Below are 22960 nucleotides of genomic sequence, written 5' to 3' on the forward strand. Positions count from 1 at the left end.
TGTGGTGCAACAAAGCGCTCAGCATGTAGGCAATCCAAAGCCCAGTGGCTGGCAAATGTATTGATCCTATGGATTTCCTCCAAAAGTAGTGATAATGATATATAATGGCCAGATTTGGATGAACAAACTGTTGGAGAAGTGTGAAACCAATTTAAGGACATAAAGAGCGTGACTTCAATTTGCAATGCTTGAAACAACAAAGGACGAAGAGAGAAAAAAATCTATGGAGACCTTTAAAGGCCTTTGCAAAAGGCTTCATTTGTCTAGAGATGGTTGTTAAATTCCTAACTGACATGTGTATTTTTCAAAACTCTTAGAGCAGTAAATGCAAACATACTTTAAAAAGCATGACACCACTTGGTTAAAAAGCATTAACTTGCACATAAAAACACATTTAAATAGAAAAATAGTAACTAAAACTGAGCCAATTTTTTGCTCATCTTTGTTTTCTTAATGCTTACCAAGGTGCAATTATTTGATGAATAGTGATATACAGGTAAATGTATCTATAATAATAATAATAATAATTTTTTTAATTATTATTATTATTACTTATAAACAAAAATAATAAATAAAACAATAGTTATTAAATGTTTTGTATAAATTATATTGTATTAAAGTGAAAAAAGTGCATCTAAAAATAAAATAAAAACAAAATACAAATCCAAAGTATAAAAAAATGAAATTGATAACATTAATTATGTGAAAATATGATTTAAATACATATTTAAAATTTAAGTATTTAATATATTCCATTTAAAAATTGAATAAACTAAATTTCATTTTCCTTTGGCTTAGACCGGCGCCAACTACTCTGGCATATGTTTTATGCAGCTGATGCCCTTCATGCCACAACCCAGCCTGGGAAACATTCTTATACACACACACACACACACACACACACACACACACACACACACACACACACACACACACACACACACACACACACACACACACACACACACACACACACACACACACACACACACACACTCATACACTACGGCCAATTAGTTCATCCAATTTACCTAAAGCGCAAGAAACCCACGTGAACAGGGGGATAACAAAAATCTCCACACAGAAATGCCAACTGGCCCATCCAAGACTCGAACCAGCGAACTTCTTGCTGTGCAACAGTGTTAACCACTGACCCACCATGCTGCCCATAAAATAAATTTGAAAAATTTAAATTAAAATGTTAAATTAAAAGATTAATTAAATACACATTGAATTAAAGTTGAAAATTAAGAGTTGAAACTGGACATGGCTGTCTAAAAAAGGGGGTGCTTATGTGCAAGGTGTGGTAGAAGACATGAGTACACACATCTGTCAACCTCATTTACATAGAAAAACAATAGAAATATAAGATTCTGTCTCATCTTGGGTGCACGTGACTTCTTTTTCTACACACACACACAAAGACTGAAAAGTTGTTGTCTGCACCAGTTGTTATGAGTGGTACACCTTTGTGTATTACTCTGCCCACAGAGTGCCAAGCAGATGACTAAACTACTGTTTGACAAGTTTCGCAGCTGCTGGACAACATAATGTCCTTTTAAGACTCTTTAGGCAAGAATGTTCTTGTTTAGATTGCAACTATGCAGTTTATTTATAGGGATAGTGCTTATTTGAAAATATGTTTGCATTATTTCAAAGATGGTGCTTTTAGTGCATCGGCAGCCATCAGCCTGTCATATTGTATAAAGATTGACAGTTAAAAATGTTACACTGTCCTGCCACAAGATGGTGACAGAGATTGTATGATAAGTACTTAAGGGGAGAAAAACGGTTTTCTCAGCGTAAATTTAAATCTACAGCTGCACAAGTCATTATAGAACAGGGAGGTGACATTCTAAGTTGATCTCTCTTTTTAATATTTTTTTGTATTGCTGTAATATTCAACCCTAAATCAGAAAAAGCTGTGACGCATAGAAAATGCAAATAAAAAAGAGATTTCTAAAATAACTTTCACTTGTTTTTCATTGCAGACAATACAACAAACATTATTTATTAAGTTCTTTGTGATTTTAATTGGTTTTTGTTTGTTTGTTTTTTCCCATTGTTCCAGCAAACAAGTCTTAAGGTGGGCAAAAAGCACTGATACAACCACGACAGACCATGGCTTTTGGACTTGCTGCCAACAGTCTGAATGATCCTTTTTTTCTTTGGTCTGGAGCACACAGTGTCCATTTCTCCCCAAAAAAAAAACAGAAATACTGATTCATCTGATCACAGTACACATTTCCACTGTGTGATGGTCCATCCCAGATGCTTCCGAGCCCAAAGAAGTCAAAAGCACTTCTGGACACTGTTAAGATACAGTGGGTATTGTGGTACTTGTTAAAGGTTTGCCAAAGTAATTCGAAGCCCACATGGTAATATCGCTTATAGATAATTGACGATTCTTGATGCAGTTCCGCCTGAGGCATCGGAGATTATGGTTGTTCAGTTTGGGCTTGCACCCACTATACTTATGAATAAAGCCCTTTCCATCCTTTATTCCTCCAGATTGCTTTTTTGAATCTTTTAAGTGTTACGCACTGTTGAAGTTAAAATATCCAAATTCCTATCTTTCATTGAGGAAAATAGTTTTTAAACATTTCAATAATTTTCTCATGTATTTGTTGGAAAACTGCTGATACATGGCCTATCTTTGCTCCTAAAGGACTAGACTTTTGGATTAGGATAAGGGCCTCTATTTAGTTTTTTTATTTGCATTTTCCATACTGTCCTAACTTTTTCTGATTTGGGGTTGTAATAGTGTTTGCTTTACATTGGCTTTATCAGGGTTCATTTTTGTCAATACCTGGAATACGACAACAGGGAAATACTGGGAGATGTCTGTAGATTGATGGCATTTCATGGTGTTCAGCCTTATTCATTCATTCATTTTCTTGTTGGCTTAGTCCCTTTATTAATACAGGGTCGCCACAGCGGAATGAACCACCAACTTATCCAGCACGTTTTAACGCAACGGATGCCCTTTCAACCGCAAAATCTCAGGGAAACATCCACACACTCATTCATACACACACTCATACACTACGAACAATTTTAGCCTACCCAATTCACCTGTACGGCATATCTTTGTACTGTGGGGGAAACCGGAGCAACCGGAGGAAACCCAAGCGAACGCAGGGAGAACATGCAAACTCCACACAGAAACGCCAACTGAGCCGAGCCGAGGTTCGAACCAAGGACCTTGTTGCTGTGAAGCGACAGGACTACCTACTGCGCCACTGCATCGCCCTTTGTTCAGCCTTATAATTTATTATATTAAAATGTATGTGAAATCATCGGATTTGTCATCATTCTCCCAGCAGTGCTGATATATAGTCATATCGCACCACCACTACTTGTGAGATAATGCTCATATACATGGGTTGGACAATGAAACTGAAACACTGGGCAATTTACTGTTGGAGGTTTCAAGGCTAAATTTGAGCAGCCTGGTGGCCAATCTTCATTGACTGCACATTCCACCAATAAGAAAAGAGCGTGAAGGTTTAAGTAGTAGTAGAAGCACAGTTTTGCTTAAAATATTGCAATGCACACAACATTATGGGTGACATATCAAAGCTCGAAAGAGGACAAATAGTTGGTGCATGTCTCGCTGGCACATCTGTGACCAAGACAGCAGGTCTTTGTGATGTATCAAGAGCTATGGTATCCAGGGTAATGTCAGCATACCACCAATAAGGATGAACCACATCCAACAGGAGTAACTGGGGACACAAGAGAAAGCTGTCTAAAAGGGATGTCCAGGTGCTAACCCGGATTGGATCCAAAAAAAAATTAAAACCACAGCTCACCACACAACTAAATGTGCACCTCAACTCACCTCTCCTGTTACCACCAAAACTGTTCGTTTAAAGCTCCAAAGGGTCATTAAATATAGCCGCCTGCTATAGCTAGACCTGCTATAGCTAGACAGAAGTGCTAAACCTTGCACTTGTGCCAATACCAAACGTCATTTTCAGAGTTGCCTGCAGCAAAAATCTTGAGCTGTGGACAATGTGAAATATGTATTGTTCTCCGATGAGTCCATCGTCACTGTCTTTCCCACTTGCCAACCATTCTGGAGGATCATGTGCACCCAATGGTTGGAACATTACCCTGAAGGTGGTGCTGTGTATCAGGATGACAATGCACCAATACACACAGTAAGACTGGTGACAGAGGGGTTTGACAAACATGAAAGTGAAGTTTCAGTAAAATCTCCCATGGCCTGCACAGTTACCAGATCTTAACATTATTAAGGTGTTTTTGAGGAGCAAGTTAGGAAACGTTTTCCTCCACTGGCATGACATAGTGATCTGGTCACTATTCTGCAGAAAGAATGGCTCAAAATGGGCTCAAAATGCCACAACTGTGCAGGACTTTTGTCTTTCCAAAGATAAATTGATGCTGTATTGGCCATGTAAGGTGGCCCTACACCTACTACTAATGAATTATTGTGGTTTAAAACCAGGTGTTTCAGTTTTCCTGTTCAACCCCTGTACATTCAAAAAGTTGCATTTGCTTACAATTCTTGAGTGTTTTTTGTGTGTGTGTATGGGGGGGGGGGTACAATTGTTAACTGTTGTATGTTCAAACCACAAATTTGTAAAAATTTAGTTCCTTCATGTAATCCCAACACAAATCGATTACGTGGAACACAGCATTTTTACAGAGAATATATATAACAGTAATAAAAGCAGGCAACAAATTTAGCCATAAGATAAAATGTGTTAACTAATAAACATGCTTCAAAAGCATACATAACTTAAACTTATGCAAATTAAGTTGATATTTTGCTCACAGGGCAAAAGATCACTTAAATTTTTATTCATCTCATTTTCTTACTTTCTAACTGACAGTTAAGAAAAGTTCAAACTGTGATAAAATATTGATTTTTGAGAAATCTGTATAATTACACAGCAGTTTTCCTGCATACTGCGCATGGATTAAAGTTATGGGAGGACAGAAAGACAACTTATGTGTTTTCTATTATATTCTCGGAAATCTGGTCATAATCCTGCATGTTAAATATCAGACACTTTCATTTTTCATCCTGAATCAATGCATCTGTGCTTTAAGCTTCTTAGTATGCTGAAGAATTGGATTTCTGTGAAAACATTACATATACAGGTTTGTATTAAAAATCTATAATTTGGATTCCATTTTCACCTGATTAAAATGTAACATCTGATCTTCGCAATCTTTCTGACATCATAAAAAAATAAACATTCATTTTAATCTCTGCAACATTTTAATTACTAGGTCACTTCTGACTTTGAGGGAAAATATAATCTGTTCACAAAACAACTTAAAAAGAAAGATATTAATGTTATTCAAAATAGATTTATTAGAGATGTTTCCCCATCTGCTCTGAGTGCTTCATCTAGATAAATCACACAGAAGTTTGCTGATATTTAAAGGAAAATGTGCTTACAACTTACAAAAGAACATTTCCACGAATTGTAAATAGAAATACACTTTTTGGTAACAATGGCTATTTTAAAGAAATTTTAAAAGACCAAAAGCAATATTTTTAATATTCATTTCAGATTCAGGAGAGACAATAGACCCCAACCTCTAAATCAACAGCACATTAGGAGCTCATGAATATATTTGATATAATATAATATGAAAGTTTGCTGATATTTAAAAGGAAAGATGTTCTTACTACTGGATATTTTTCCATGTACTGTAAATATAGTATAAATGCAGCTTTAGTAACAACAGATTAGATCAATTAAATAAAAATATAAATAAAAAAGTGCAAAAACAACCAACATTATCATCTAAAAATTAGGTTTCAGTTCAGATTCACATATTGGACAACAGCCACTAAATATAGAGCACCTTAGGAGTAATATGAAATATTTTAAGCTAAAATAATTTAACTAAACAAATCAATAAAAATAATCTTTAAATTTGCAGCAAATGTCAAAAATATAACAAAACAGCCTCTTTCTGTTCTATGCAGCACACCTTCAGCATTTCCTCAGGAAATGAAAATGCATTTACGTCAGTTTGCTTCTGCCTGCACTGGACACCTTGTTTGATGGCAGTTGTAATTTTGCATGATTTTTTTTCCTCTCTCTCCCCTTATATAAATTCTGAAAGGAAACTCACAGTCTTTTGTAGTTATGTTTTAAATTCAAGCGTTCGCCAGCATGCTGAGTGTTCATTTTGGAACTGTGATGGCCAAATCAAGATAACAACATGTCTCTCCAGACAAAATGACCACAGCATGATGCTGCCAGCTGAAATTAATTCCGCAGTCGACTCGAGGGGGGATTCAGAGGCAGCGTCTGCCGCACCTACTGTACAAGTCTTGAATATTTAGGGGACCTTATCTTTTACATGCTGTTCTCAATTCACTCTGCCAGCATTTACTGATGAAAACGTACATCAAGCAAAATATTTTCATTGAGATCCTCACGGTGCCATTAAGAAAATGGTGGTGCTTCAGTGCCACGAAAAGGTAAATTTGTTGAAGCTGTTCTCTGGCGCTTTTGTGCACCAGAGGCAATTCTGGAGAGGTCAGAATAAAATAATTGTTCCTGTCTATGCGGCCTGACATCTAAGATTTTTTAGAGCAGATTGAAAGCACACTATTTTGATTGCATGTGCACTGTCACATTTCATCTTTTGAAAAAAAATAATAAAATGCACACAAACATATTGCTCCACATGTAATAGAATATTCAAATATGCAATCAAACATGTCAAGAGTTACAAATAAAATACATTTTCATGTCAAAATGCTTTTCTAAAGAATTTCAAATTAAATTCCTCCAACTGCAAGAGGATGTTTTTAATATTTCACTTAATGACAAGGTGTTACCTTACATGTAAAACTAGCAAAAACTAAAATGAAATCCTTATTTTTACTCCATATACTAAATAAATGTTAACTGAAAAGCAAAATATATACTAAAACTATATAAGCTAGTTGGCTTTTAATTTGAATTACTAAGAATTAGTGAATGAATAAAACTGCAAAAATAAAATAAAAACTAAAATAAAAATTAATGTTACACATTATTACGTATATATTTTAAATAAATCTTGAAATATTAATAAAACTACAAATTAATACAGAATCCTAATGATACTTAAACATCGCCGACTTAACAGCTTATGACAACGGCTAATAATATATATATCAGAAAATGTAAATCTTCATGACCACGTTAACCAGACAAGTCTAGATCCTGCTCGTGGGACCTTGGATTTGTCAGTCATGTGGAAATATGGTGCTTTCTAGGTCAGGTCAAAACTCTGACATTTCCATTAAATGGAGATGTTAATGTTTGGAATATTGCCAAAGTGATTCCGCAGGCTGATCAGTATCACACACTGCACATACAAGTAAGAAGACAGTTCATAAATATATCTCACAGTAGATATGAGGTCTAGCCAAAAGCCATGTTAAATGTATTACAAAGAGAGAACAAAAACAAGTATGATAATAAATAATCTCCTCAGCCCGTTCCCTCAATAAAAAAGTAAACATCTTAACTGGTTTATTTTTTAATAATTTTAAAAATAAAATGTATTTACCAATAGTTCAAATAGTCCCAAAAAGTACAAATATTTTTTTTAAATAAAAAATAGAGAACACAAAAAAAAAATTATATATGTATATATATATATATATATATATATATATATATATATATATATATATATATATATATATATATATATATATATATATATATATATATATATATAATCCTTATAACATCCACAAAAAACATACTAAATATTGCATATTAAATGTTCACATATTAAATCCTCCAAAATAAACAAATATAGCATAGGAAGATATAACTCTCGGTTATGTCACATCCACTTGACGTCTCTATTCAGAGTGCAGTGTTGTAAATAATTACACACAATTAGCACTTAATTAATGAGGCTGAAACAAAGAGACAGCTCCCCTGGTGCACTTTTTCAGCTTGAGGAAAACACAGCCTTGCTGCTGTTGACAATATGCCATCTGTTTCCAAATCCGAGCCCTTGTAGCTCCGTTCTGTGATAATATGGCATGATGTTGAAACAGTAATCGCCCCCTTGGGCCGACATAATTACGACTCCATGTTAATCACCTAACAATTAGCAGCCATCAGTTCCAAGGGGCAATCAATGAATTAAGAGACTTTCCCACATGTTCGCATGTTGTTCTGCTCCTTTAAAAGCAAGCACCCCTTCAGTCTGACACCCTCTGTGCACAGAATAAGAAGTCATTTGCACTTGTACCAATTAAGATTGCTAATATCCCTTGGTGAATTCAAGCACCTTTCACACCTTTTGTGGTGTTGATTTTTTTTTCTCTCCTCTCTCTTTTTTTATTCACCCTGGAATTATTCTGAATATGTGACTCCCTTCCATCATCATTCTCCTCGTATTAGACCCATTTATTATGAATAATATTGCACAATCAGATTTGAACAAAACTATTGAAGCAGGTGCAGCTCTGAGACTGATCTTGCGTTCCATTCGTTTTGATCAACAATATTAAAAACAATCCAAATACGAAAGCGCACCATCGATCATATCGCAAATACATCTCCTTAAGTGGCACACGTCAAGCTGTATGGCAAACAGCACGCATTCAAAACATACTGCGATTCAAGCTATAATCGACAATAAGAAAGCCGGATTCGCTCAGCATGTGTGGTTTATTTTCCTACAGAGTGTTTTAGACTTCTGAAGCAAAGGCAAAACTTAAAAAGAACTGCTTATTATTTCGCATTAGGAGTCTTAATTCAATAGCAGCCCTGATTGTGGGACCGCCGGCTTTTATTCCCTTTCATTATTCTTTATATTGCCACAGATGTTATTAGCGCGCAGATGGCCACCTTCCCTTATTACTGCACTATATGGCTGCGGCCACATGCATGAATTGATGTGTGAGGTGGAAATATTATACATATGTAATATATGCTGGGTGACATGTGAGGGGGGGGTAAACATGCACCAGGCCTCCATATTCATGCTTTTTTCCCCCTATTCAGCTGAATAATCAGAGGAGGGTTTGGGAGTCAGGTGCCGGCCCTATAACCAGGGCAGGGGGCTAATTTAAATGTCAGCCTCAACATCACCAAAAAGTACCTATGGCAATCACTGAAAGGTTAAATAGGTTTTCTGTCTTGTTCTTAATTTGCTGAAATTGCAAAATCAATACCTGCAGTTGTAGTCACAGCTTCTTGTTTTACTGCTTTAAGATAAAGTCTACAGGAAGGCAATCTTCACTTCCAATTTGCAATGTTCAGCATCAGGGTGCCTCTTATCAGTGCTTTTAAAAAGCAGCTGTCCGGTCGAACCGCTGCATTTCTGGCACCGACAGACAAGGCTCAACGTGTTCCGCGGGACCTTAAAAACACCTTGAACTGGTCAAGGATTTCTATACATTAATATGAAAAATGTAATCATTTGATGTAAATCATAAAGCAGTGCGTGTTGTTGATTTTTTTCCAATAATTTCAAAGTGACTCTTCATACGTAAAGTTCTGTTCCTACAGAGTACATTACAAACAGCTGTTCATCAGACTCAGAAGCTACAGGGAAACCAAGGATAAAGGGCACAGCCTTAACTCACAACCCAATACGGTTCATTAGATATATATGTGCGCATGTGTGTGTCGTCTTTGTCTGCATATAAAACACAAATTTCCCCCTCAGAACACAGCTGTTTTTCGGTTCTACACATGAAATGGCACAGAAAGCTTGATTTACGGCAAGCCAGCGGTCACGAGCTTACTTCTAAAGCCTTTCTTACTCTGTCAAGCATTTAGTGTAAGTGTTTTAGCATTATGCTAATGAGGGTTTGGAAAGTGTGTGTTCATTTAGCTTGTTTTTAAGGCCCTTTCAGATCTTTTGTCTCAGTGTGGGCACTGTTAATCCATCTTTAAACCTCTTTTTAATCTCTCTTTCATTAGTGGAGATAACCGCAGAATGCCACCTTCATGGCTTTTCGCTTTGATTGTGGGTTGGTAGTAGTAGGAAGCGGGGGGGGGGGGGGGGGGAGAAAAAAATACCAGTGTATAGCCTCATATTAATAGCCTTAGACTGCAATCAGAGGGCTCTGGGGACTTTTGCGTTTTATTGCAGAAATAATTTCACATGTTCCAGAGCAGATTAAGAAAATTTAATCTGGATATTAAGAACATTATATCCTAAAGTTGAGGGTCAGAGCTGGTACAGACAGGAAGAAATCCAGAGAAATTAGAAATGGATTTGATTAGGGCAAACTGTAGATTTAAAGACTATAAAAAGAGGGGAGGAAACCGCATTATTATAATCATCATCATCATCATCATCATCATCATCATAGTGATGCTTGGAAAAACACTGTGAGCCTTTTCTCAGAATTTTCAAATTATTCTGTGACGTCCTAATTTGTTCTGAATCATGTTACTCAAAAAGCAGATTTACTGAGGAAATAAATAGCAACCGACTGAACATCATTTTCACAGTCATTTACATTTCTGTTTCATTCATCGTAAAATACACTTATAATCTTAAATTCACAAATGCTCTCTAGACGATATGAATAGCTCAAACAGTCATGCTCATCACTTTCATGATCAGAAGAAATGGTGGTTAAAGAATGCCTTGTTTACAATTTCCCATTAGGAAAAAAAGGTTCAAGAAGTTCATATCTTTGCCTGGTGCCTATACGATTGTAATGCTTGGGGAAACACTGCCATCTACTGCTCATGCAAAATAAAAAGTCATGTTTGAGGGTTACCTATTCAAAATGCATAGGGAAACATGCAAATAGCCACATGTTAAGTAACAGAGCTCCTTGGGGTGTGTGCAACACATTTTGCATGCACATTTCAGCCTTTAAACTGCTCAGCACAGGTCTTGCTGCATGGCACGGTGGAACCAATGGCAGTTGTATGTCAGTAAAGAAGCATTAAATACGTTGAGAGCAGCTACAATTGTCCTGCTTTCTATACCTTTATAGGTACAAAATGAATACAAACTAGTCATCAACAGACTTAATAAGACATGGCATAGCAAGCTAGCTTCAAAAACCACAAATAAACATACGTCGCAGGCCACATCATATGGAAGTAGTCTTCAAATGAAGGGTGTAGTAATACTGTAAGAATAATCAAAGGATTACTGTAAAAATGAGCAGTTAACTGTAAAATAAGTCTCTCCGCCCTGGCGGCGTGATTATACTTAAGCCCTGTAGTTAGGTGTTTTAAATTTCCATATTCACACACACGTTCCGAGACAAAGGTAAAGCAAGAAGAGGAGGGTGACAGCGTGGAGGTAGTAGCCAAAATGTCTGCCGCACCTTTTATTGAGGCGTATGAAAGGAGCTGAAGGAAACCCACACCCTGTTTTCATTAGCCTCATGTCAACCACAGAGAGAGAAAGAGGGAGAGAGTCAGAAAGAGAGAGGATGCTTTTTCTTTCCTTTTTACCTATATGCCTCATATTACAGCATGCAGCTGGGAACCAAAGCCAGAAAGGACCTTTTTACGTTATTTTTTTTCTAAGGAAAAACGCTTTCATTTATGAAAAAAAATACTGGTTCAAATAAAAAATTATAGATATTTTAAAAATATTTTTAAAAAATGTATGACGACTAAAAAGATAGGGTGGATAATTTGTTAAATAATTAATACTGTCAAGTCTGTAATTGTTAAAACTCATGAGAAAAAACATATGAACAAAAAGAGGACAATTTATCTTATGCATCTCAGGATATCGAGTTGAAGCACAACATTTTCCCAGTCCATAATTAACAATTATGCCATGATCTCTTATTCCATCTGTTTTCACTTAACATATTTGCAAAACGTCTCCGCATATGACTAAACAAAAGATATTTTCTGAATTTGTGGTGCTTGCGGAAACAAAACCAGATGTTTCTGTGAGAAAGAGTGAAACAGAATAAAATTTACACATTTAAATAATATATATACATATATATCATAGTATTTTAGTAGGTGTGCGTGAATATGAATATGGAAAGAGTGCATCGCTCACCCTTGACTAACGTAAAACCATTCTGTTCAACCACAACCTGATTTATGCACAAAATCATGGCATCAGAAACATCAATTAAAAGCATATCACACCACAAATAAACATCCTAAATTACAAATGGCTACATTCCTAGCAAGTTCTCTCATCAGTATGCAAGTGGAAATGGCGGAGTAAAAATGAAGAGAATCGGAGCACAGGAAATGTGCATGTCTATCAAGGCGCTACGAGCAGCTGACTGACATTGTGTTTGTTAAAGCCCTGTGAGCGGTGAGAGCAAGCCTGGCTTATTACCATGTAGCATCCACGCTAAGACTCGGCTTGGGGAAAGTGCGCTCTAACAGGCACAAGACCCCCTCAGCCGAACATTTCAGCTTATACACATCACTGCCCCGAACGAGCATCAGCAAAGCAATGACGCCTTCGCCAGCAAATTACATTCCTTAATGATTGTTTGACTGCGATTGTCGCAAGCATCACTCTATGCTCATGCAAATGTGCACTCCTGACTGGCCAATAGCAAATGGAGAAACACTGCTCCATGCGTGATTAAAGATGATGGATCTCCCTGGTTGATTACCACCACTACCCCCTCCAAAAAAAAAAAAGAAAGACTGCCCACCGTAAATCTACTCGCCCTAAACGTCAGCCAGCGTGACTCGTTCGCACTTATAAAAGGAGAATTAACGCAAGCAGATTAAGTTGAAGCAAATAACAGGGTGCCTCTGCTGTATATTACAATGGGCAGTCGGTGCACCCCGAGAGCTAGAACAATACATCCCTCATCAGGAACAGCGCAGAATTACAAGCACATGGAATTACTAAAGCGGCACTCCAAACTCTGACACAGCACTAACCGACAACAACCACCATTTAACCCAAATTACACGCACACTGCAAGCAGCCACTGAGACAAGATAGTCAAAAACAACCACACGGCACGAGGGTTCATGCAATATTTTGGCAACTCGCCGACTGAAATTTGACAGAGAGAGAGGAGACATATTTAAAAATATTTACCAGAACGTTTCCGTCCTCTGAATCGCCCTATTTCACTGTGTTTGAGCGTGAGTGAGTGTGTGTGAGCACGCGTATGTGTCTGGGGTTGAGCTAGACTCTTCTTGGACCGGGGAAAAAGCAGACGGGGGATAAGACAGTGTGGTGGTGTGTGTATGAAGCCGTGGCCCCGAGACGCATGACCCAACCGTGATGTTTCGGGAGCCAGTCAGTGACCTCCCGCTCTGGCTGTGATTAATTCCCTTTGCCTTGCACTCGCTTGGCCTACGGAATTGTCCACAAACAGAACTTGCTTCAATACAAACACTAAAGACACTCTCAAATGCGTATATGTAGATTGAAAGCATGTTTATACATGAGAGGGAAACTGAAAAAAAATCAAAAAGAAAGACAAAAGCAGGCAGTCAGTCAAAATGGAGGTTTGCTGTAACCACAGCCATTACAAATATTCTCTTTTTTTTCTTCCTCTGACCAGAGATTCTTCTTCTCCGAGACGCGGCGATTCTCATTTTCTGACAGACTGAATTACTATTCATTCACTTTCTTTTCTGATTATGTGCTGGACAGAGAAATTTGGGGGGCTGTGAATGCTAATTTTTTTTTCTTCCCCCCGCTCGTCTGACACCATGACAGCAGTCTCTGCCGTCACAAGGGCAATGTGGGGAGAGGAGCAATCTAGCATCCAGGGATATGAATTTCTGATCAGTGGCGGGTCGGCTGCTCCTACCGCAGGCTTACAGTAATCCCATTGGACAGCCGGCTCTGATGAAGACAGGGAGAGGGCCACCACAATGGAGGTGGCTTAGAGTCGCGAGAATCTCGCTGTAATTTAAAGTCACGCGTTTTGAGCACCACGGATCACGTAAGGAAGACCAACAAGGAGTGATTTAGCCGCTGGAATGGTTATGTAGATTATTCTAACACACCCTTTTCCGCTGCTTCCATTGTTTATATTAGCTCTCGGTCAAACGTGCCCGCCTGACACACTGTTTAACAAACATTTTAATGCGGCCCCTCGGGCCCTCACTGATTAATGAACCTGGATTTGATTCCATTCACAAGAAAACACTGCTATTCATTCATGTATAATGTAGGAAAGGGATGCAGATTGGTTGGGAAATAATGAATTGTGATTTTTTTTAATCAGAGTGGCTGAGTGTATTCATGCATACATTTTCAGGAAGAAAAATGGTCTGGAGTGGGTTTTAGGGTGGATATTCTGCCCACTCTGGGAAGAAGCTCCTTGGGATTCGTTGAGCAAACATGAGCGCAACAAAGTTGACCAAGACTATCAGTGGCTGTTAGCTTGAGACAGACAGTGCACATTCTTATAAAGGTCATGAATTGGAGCTGTGTGGACATATGACCAAACGGACTTTGTAAATGTTATTGTACAAGATGACCTGTGTGATCTAAGGTGTGCATCAATCTGTCTTAATAGATGTGTGACCAATGTTAAGTACAAAATAAATGGTCATCTATTAAAAAATTAATAAAACATTCATGTGACTCTGTACATACTGTCAAACTAAGAACAAAATGATCTGTGCAATGGAGCATCTTAAATCATGCTGGAGATCATTGATAATATATTTTAATAACAACGGCTTCTTTTTTTCAATAGAATCAAATTAAAAGATATTAATATATTTTATGTCACCATTAATTCATATATTTTAATAACTGTTCACTCATTCTAGTGTTCTTTCAATATTACATACTCTTCTTTCTGTTTCTGTCTAAACCAGTGTTTATATTAGGGTTGGGTATCATTTGGGGTTATTTCAATACTGGTGCAAAATCGATACTTTTAAAATGTTACCAGTGATGGTAGATGACTCTAGAAAAATATTTTATTCAAAAAAATATATTTTAATCATTTTAATTAAACAATATAAAAAAAGTTTAAAGTATACATCAATTTATATTTTACATATTTGAACTGAATTGCATTAATATATCTTTTGATTATTTGTTTGTTAGCATGAATTTAAGATTTGCAATATGCAATTAACATTACATTAGCTAACTACTAACCTGTGAAAAGGCTATCATCAAAATCAGGGAACACTTTTTTGGTTGGGGCTTGTGATTGACTACGTTAACATGGACATCAGTAATCAAATTATTTGCCTTACTCTGAATAAGACAGTAATATGATTAAGGTGTTTACATGAGTTGCTTATTAAATGTTTCTTTCATGATCTTCTTTTACATGTAAAAGAACATAGATTGATTAACGTCATGGTGTTTTTTTTTCCTCTGGAGTTTCAAGTAATTTCGAGTGTTTAATTTTTCGATAGTTCGGCAGTTTCAATTTCATTCAGAAACATATTGTTCATGGCCTTGTGAAAAGGTGAGGTATTTAATGAGAATATAAGGTTTCCTTATTGAAAGAGTGTTTTTTTTAATGGAATTTGATACCACATGCCAAATGGGAAGAAAAAAAACATTCGCAAAAAAAACTTATTTTGTATCACTTTTATATTTATTGGTTGAGTCTATATGAATTGCCATGCTAACAGTCTCATAAACACAAAGTCTAGTCAAGTCAATATTACAGTAAAAATGGTTTGTTTTTGGTGAAAACCTATAGTACACCAGAATACATGAAATACAATGCATTTGTTGTATGTGTTTATTCTTTGCTTATTCTGCAACTTTTTTTAAAGCTTAATGCTGATCTTTATCCACTGCCATTGTGAATTAATTCATTTATTTACATGTCTTTTATTTTAACAGCATGTGGCATTAGAAAATAACAATGGTGAGTAATTTATATTATAAATATACAGTAGTTTTGTTGAGTATAATAAAAAACATATTAATGCAGTGAAAAATTACAGAATATTCGCTAATGCTGTCAAAATGTTGGCCACAAATGAATACACATCACTTAATTCTTTGATTAACTAACTTTGTCTAAATGCAAATTACAAACTTTAGTCTAAATGTAAATTACAAATATTTTTTTTTTAAAAACAATGCTTTAAGTACCAGTAAAGACATCTAAAAGACAAAATTATATTGTAAATAAATATACTACAAAATTTAAAGTTTTACTTTTTGCCTTTAAAGCTTGGTAAGGTTAAAATTTCTAATAAAAATCTGGATCTAAAAAGTTCTGAAAGTCCCCCCAAAAAAGTTTAAACAACTCTAAAGAATTAGAGTTGACAATCAAAATTGTAACAAATAACTTCCCCATTCAAGCAATCACAACAGAATGGTGGGGGGGGGTCTTACCGGAAAACAAATGTTGTTTTACAGCAATACAGGTTAATAATCATTTATCAGAACCACAATATTCCCCACTAACTTATGATGGCATTGCAATGAAAAACTGCTCCAAAACACAATGTGCACTGACCCACAAAGTAAAAAAAAAAAAGAAAGAAACATACAAAACAGGACAACTCATTGCTTCGCCATAACTAAAAACTCAAGTCCTTGCCATAAAACTGCTTTTGTGGGAGTTTTAATGACGGGGAAGTCATCCACAAAGAATGAATAATGAATGAAGCATTTGATTTTGGAGGCAAAGTCTGGGTTCCTGCAGTATAAAGGATATTGGAGCGAATGTGGCAGTTGAAAAGCATGAATACCCGGGTGGGGGCAGAGAGGGCAGCGGAATCAGCAGAGTTTGCTTGAGCGAATTAATTCACCTGAGTACTGTGAAGGCGAGAAGCTCGGAATATTAACAAGGCTCTTATTGTAATTGCATGATTACGGTGCACCCAGACACCAAATAAAACCATTATTTTGGTATTTTTACACACATATTTGATCAAAGTCGGGTGACATGTTTATATTTATGCATTTGTCGGTGCTTTCGAATCCTACCAAGGGATCAGGAACGGTGATGTCAGTCCAACAAAGGGCCCAATCAGAAGCTCCGATGCCCCCTGCAGCTCCTCCATGCCTTTCCTCATAACCGCAGGTGATTTACAATATGGAAACGAATTGTTCCGGATCTTCATGATGGCTCTCGCAGAGGGGAACCAATATTGAAGGAGGTTAAAGAAATGAGATTAAGGACCAGGCCCCATGCTGAACCGCCACAAGATTGGGCCCGAGGATAGGCACATGCATTAGACTGATGAAAGTGAGGCCGCTGATCAGAGTTCTGAGATGAACACTTGTTCAGAAAAGGAGCTGATGGAAAAATAGAAAGAGAGAGAGAGAGAGTAAGAGATGACAACATCTGTGGGGTAATGAAAGCGCATTGTGTCGTGCGAGATTGTATGGAGGCAACTAATCAGATCTCAGAGGGTAGAAGGGTGCCGGTGTCATTCGGCGGGTTCTTCCTGCTATTGTCGTGATGGACCGGCCTTCACGACGAGGCCTTCACGAGATGATGAGTGTCTCACACATGAGGGGTTATGGGAAGTTCACGTGAACGAATGAAGTCCATTTCCGAGGTGTGCGATGAGAGAGCAACACAACCGGTGTTTTCAATTTACAGCTCGGGCCAAAGAAACGTACATCTGCGAAAGAAAGACGAGGAAAAAAGCCCCAAAAATGCTTCCCGCAGAGGTGGCCTGCAAATACAGTGAAGAATGTGGTGGGATTTCTCCAGAATGTGCCAAGATGAATTGTGGGATCAGGGTCGTGTTTTAAAAACATTAGTCAAATTTTATAGCCAGGAACTTTCCTTAAACTCGGTCTCGTCGCGCGGTGAAACATCTCCACATATGTTGGACGCACAAGTTGGATATCTGCCTCTGTTTACGTGCTGATGCGAGACAAGCACCTCGGAACTTGAATTACCGCAGGCGTCCATGCAGCTAAGTCTAAAATGACCAGTATCACCTCATTATGCCGTAGGTGGGCAGAATTATGACTGGTGGCAAATGAAGTTGTTACATCTGCGCCGTGTTGAAATATGGAGTGCAAATAGATGCGGCGAGGCAAAGTCGCAGAAGCGCTTGACTTTATCAGGAGACATGCTGGGCACCAATCTCTCTCTGCCAGGCAGGTCATTTACCTCCAGAGCACACTCGGCAGTATTGAAGCAGTCAGGACTATCTGTCCCAGACACATGCCTGACAGAGCACCGTGTTGAATGCACAAATGCATTTTAAATGCAGCTTGCATTTTTCCCTAGACACACGCATGCAAGTTTGTTCTAAATGTGGCGAAATGCATGCATCTGAATATTGTATTAGTCTGGAACTGTGTTGCAGCTTTCAACAGACTACAAAAAACACCTGATGATTTAGTCAGACTCAGTATAATCTCACAGACTGTACACAGCAAAATGTCATTTGAATGCAATTAATTCATACTATAACTGACTATGGTTTTAATTTCAGATTTAAAAAAAACATGTGGACACGAGGGGGGATTTTATCATATAGAGAACTCATACAAACTTCATGATTATGTTTCAAGTCTTGAAAACATCAAGCCTTGAAAACGAAAAGTCAACTTGAAAACGTTCTTGCAACAAAATTTCCTTAAATTGAATCAGTGATATACTTATGTCTATATACATGCTTATACACAAAAAAATTTAAGGTAGAATTCAATTAATCTAAAGTGATAGTAAACCCTAAAAGTTTAATAAATATTAGGGATGCTGCAAACAGAATATTTGCAGCCGATACCAAGAAACAATTCTTTGGCATGGTGATCAGCCAATAGCACTTATTCTGATGCTTCAAGCCTTATAATGCATAAAGCACAAGTTCAGTCTAAATATGAAAGTTAAGAGGAGATCTTGCTTTAATAAGTTAAAGAAGTTGCATATAACCCTTAAACACATCTTTTATAACAACATGTGGACATGTAATGGTTAGAAGCAGCTTTACACAAAATAATAATTATAACAAATAAAAAACCATTGGTAAGAAATATCTCTAACAAAGCAATTTGGAAACATTGCAAATGATGGAAGAAGGATTCAAGATGTCTCAGAGATTGGAGTGCATATTTGTTGTTTAAGAAGTTAAACTGCACACCTATAAATCCATTACTTATTTAATAAAAAGAAATAGTTCGATAAACTACTGTTTATTACAATTAGTTGTATTATTAAAAATAATAATATTTATATATATAAATATATATATAAACATATAATATATATATAAAAAAATTATATATATATATATGTATGTATGTGTATATATATATATATATATATATATATATATATATATATATATATATATATATATATATATATATCCATATCCTCGTAAACAAACAATTGTGACCGGTTTATGAGATCGGCCTGATAAGTGAGTACCGATCAAGTCATAAAATGTGATCATCTCCCAATACTGATGTCTGGCTGATCGATTGGAGCATGCCTAATAAATATTATTATTTTGAACTTTTAATAAAAGAATTCTCGTTAAACATAGACCTATTTACACAGAATTATGACATTAACAGCTGAAAGTGTTTGAGATGCAAAAATGGCAAATTAAAATGCTTTCTAAAAGCATTATTCTAGTAATTGCTAACAGTAGTCATTTATGTGACACTATCTCAGGACTTAATTAGATATTAAAAAATTATATTTTAAAACAGAAAACAGTTATTTTAAATTCCAATACTAAATGACCTCATTTTTCTCCATGCTTAACATGGATGGAATAATGCAATGTGACATAGCAGGGTTATGTGACTTCACAAGTGGTAGGATAAGTAATTGAAAAAAAATCGACCTGGAAATTTTATTATCAATCATAGGTTCTGAATCTTGATTTCGATTAATATTCAATTAATCGCCCAGGCCAACACTATACAATGAAGCATAACCACTAGTGCAGTTTCTACAATATAGCAGTCAATGTCACCATGAAGATAAAGGAAAGGACATAATCTATGAGTTGCAACATTTCCATTTGTTCCTTTTTCAACTAATAAAAGGTGTATTATTTTGAAAGGAATAACACTAATGCAAATCTCCTCGTCAAATGTTGTTCATCAAGGATGTAACGAGAGTTGCATTATTCTAGGAGGACGGAAGCTAATAAACTTAAATTCATTTACAGTGACTATTCTAGGAAGTGAGGGAAATGCAAGGAAGCTATAATTTCAAGGTGTGTGGAATGATCGGCTATCTGTTTCCCTTATTTCCACAAGACGCCTGTGGAGCAGTTTGCCTCGGTGCCCCGCAGAGAGCAACACATCAGTCTAGTCAGCAGGGAGTCATCATCATTTCCTTTTTGATTAACGATTCCCCAACTAAATATGAGAGAATATGATGGTAAGTACATTATTTGAAATTAAATAACTCACAAAACTTGGGCTCCATTTGAGCATTGTCACTTAAGAGACAAGCATCAAGTTTATTTTGTGTGTCAATTATTAACAGTAATAAGTTCCAGATAACAATAGCCGCATTTCATTTGCTCCGCATGAAAATGAAGGAAAAAAAAGATAAACTCTAATTATATTGCTCATAAATTAAGCTTCGCCAGTACAGAGAAAGCCCTTGCGCCTGTGTAATTAATTTCTTATACTATTTGTGTGTACATTTCCTAATTATTCAAATTTCCAAAAGGGCTGAAAGACTTCCTTTATTGGAGAGAGTGATTTTCTACACTTGACTTCCTGTTATAATCAAGGTCTTTCTAACCTGATAACTGAAGGTTACGCCTCGGTGAATAATTCAGTAAGGCACGAAAACTCTGGCGGCATGGAGAGCACTAATCTTATATAGTCACAGTAAAGGATATTAGGGAACAATTGCCAAAAGTGACACATCTAATAGAGAAAGATTACTCCGCGCTACATCAATTTGATTTGAATTGAATACATTTCACGAGCATTTTCTGCAGTGCCGCCCGGACATAATGCAAGAACGCAAGGTGTCAGAGAAGGCCAGGAACAGTCGACCATTCTCAGACTAAAGCCCACATTTATGAACTCTTCAAAGGAAGGGCACCTCTCTCTGATGAGAGAAACCAGCACTTCAGCCGGTCTTAAATGGCTTACAAACTTCCTTTTTCCAAAGCAATACTGCAGTTTAATCAGGTAAGACATGCAGATGATAAAAAAGAGTGGAATCATTCAAGATGCGAATGCATTCGCTGAATGCCGGAAGCCACTGGGTTTCTGCACCTTTGCCTGCTTTTCAGCAACAAAAAATTCTGTTGATCTGCAGGGGAATTATGGGTAAAATGTGCGGCTGAAAAATGATGGGGCGCAATCTTTACCCTTAATCTCTCATTGAGTGGCAAGCCGGTCCCCAGCCTGACAGACGCCATTAATTTTAAACTGTACTTACATTACCGAGTGTATGCTTGTGGTGCTTTTTTTCCCTTTCTCCTCTGACTGAACCTTGATCCTGAAAAGGGTGCAATGTCAGCCTACCCTGAATTCGAGCCCACCGCAGCTAATAGACCACCATTCATTCATTCTAAATGGAGAGCAGAGTTAATCAAAAATATTCCCTGATGGTTCAAATAAATGAACACGCTATCAACAAATGCTTTTTAAAAATAACCCAGCGTGGAACACTTAAGCTGAGAGTCTTGAAGGCAGCTGCAATTCTGATCCACGTTTGCATACGTTATAAAATAAAAGATCAAGTGAGATTTGTGAAGAGTCTTACTGGAAATTCCTCACAATAAGAGACATCACGACAGTGCTTGTGCTTACAATGTGCCTCCAATGACACCTAGTGGACCATTTGTGGTATTGGATTCAAATGGTGCTTCGGATATCCGAGACAAAAAAAGCAGGGGTTTCAAGCATCAAAACAATAAAAGTGCATTACAGCCTCGTTTATATATATATATATATATATATATATATATATATATATATATATATATATATATATATATATATATATATATATATATAAGAATGTGTCCTGATTAAGCCTAAATTATTTAATATCAAACATTAAATCATGGTTTACATAAGTTAAAATAAAACTGTATACTTTGACACTGCTAGGTTTTGCCCTTTTTTCATGTATATTTCATTTTTAAATGAAAATATCAGTTACACTAGCTGACAATTGCAGGGCTTTATTTACCCATACATTAAAATTTTATGTTTACAAAAATATTTTATCCTTGGACACTTAATTAATTTATTGTGATATTTGTATCACTAGTATAATACAAATAATAATTACAAATTAATAATTAAAAACTAAATATGCACAAGTCTTTTTAGTTGCTAATAGAAAACAGTAGAAGTGTTTAGATGATCTGACTACTGTACGTTAGAATCTGCTATTAATATTACCCACATTTAATAAATATATTAAACACATTCTGCTCACAGGTGGAATAAGTTAAGTCTTAAAAAGTAAAACATTGAAAAAGATGCTATAATTCGTATGCTTAAGTAATATCAGGCAAAACAGACACTAGTTAAAGGAACATTTTATAACTACCGTTAGTGGCTAAAGAAACATGCTTCATCAATTCAGACATGTGTAATAACGTATTTAAAGTTATGGGAACATCACGACGACGTCAAGTAAAGAATACAACTGAAAAAGATACAAGTAACTCACCTTTCGCCGACTTTCCACAGTGACGTTGAAGAAATATGTTTAGAAAATCCCGACTTTATCTCGTGTGTCAGAAATGTACAACATGCTAGCTTATGTAAACAAACGAGTTAGGCCTCAGATAAAGTAACGTTGGGCTGCCTCTTCACTTCCGTTTAAACTTATTAGGAAATGCGAGCGAAGAATAAAGTAATTTACAATAATTTCACAAATTCTAATTACATCTTTATCGAATTTGTTTGTCTGAAAATACATTTGAAATAGCCTAGCCTAACATTTGAGATTAATTAGCCGAGCTGTCTAATTGGACAACACCAGAAACTAAGAACACGCCTACAATAAACGTTTGCTATTTCTGAAAATATTTTAGAACCTGGATGCCCAAACTTTTTCTTATGAAAGGCCAAAAACCAAACTTGATTAAGGCTAGTGGGCCGAAGGTTATTA

At 36.4% G+C, this 22960-nt stretch overlaps 1 long non-coding RNA gene across 11 annotated transcripts in view; it reads right to left on the reverse strand.

The window, feature by feature from the left end:
• The window catches only part of LOC137489241 (uncharacterized), a 327340-nt gene extending 304430 nt beyond the window's left edge, over positions 1-22910 (reverse strand). For 10 of the 11 annotated variants that reach the window (XR_015524998.1, XR_015525000.1, XR_015525001.1 and 7 more), the window contains exon 1: positions 22517-22910. This is a non-coding gene — a long non-coding RNA (uncharacterized LOC137489241). The remainder of the gene's footprint in view (positions 1-22516) is intronic. The other variant, XR_015525008.1, reaches the window with a different exon arrangement.
• Between the last annotated feature and the right edge of the window lie 50 nt (positions 22911-22960).

This window comes from Danio rerio, chromosome 24, assembly GCF_052040795.2.
Source record: "Danio rerio strain M-AB ecotype USA chromosome 24, GRCz13ab, whole genome shotgun sequence".
NCBI classification, from domain to species: Eukaryota; Metazoa; Chordata; class Actinopteri; order Cypriniformes; family Danionidae; genus Danio; species Danio rerio.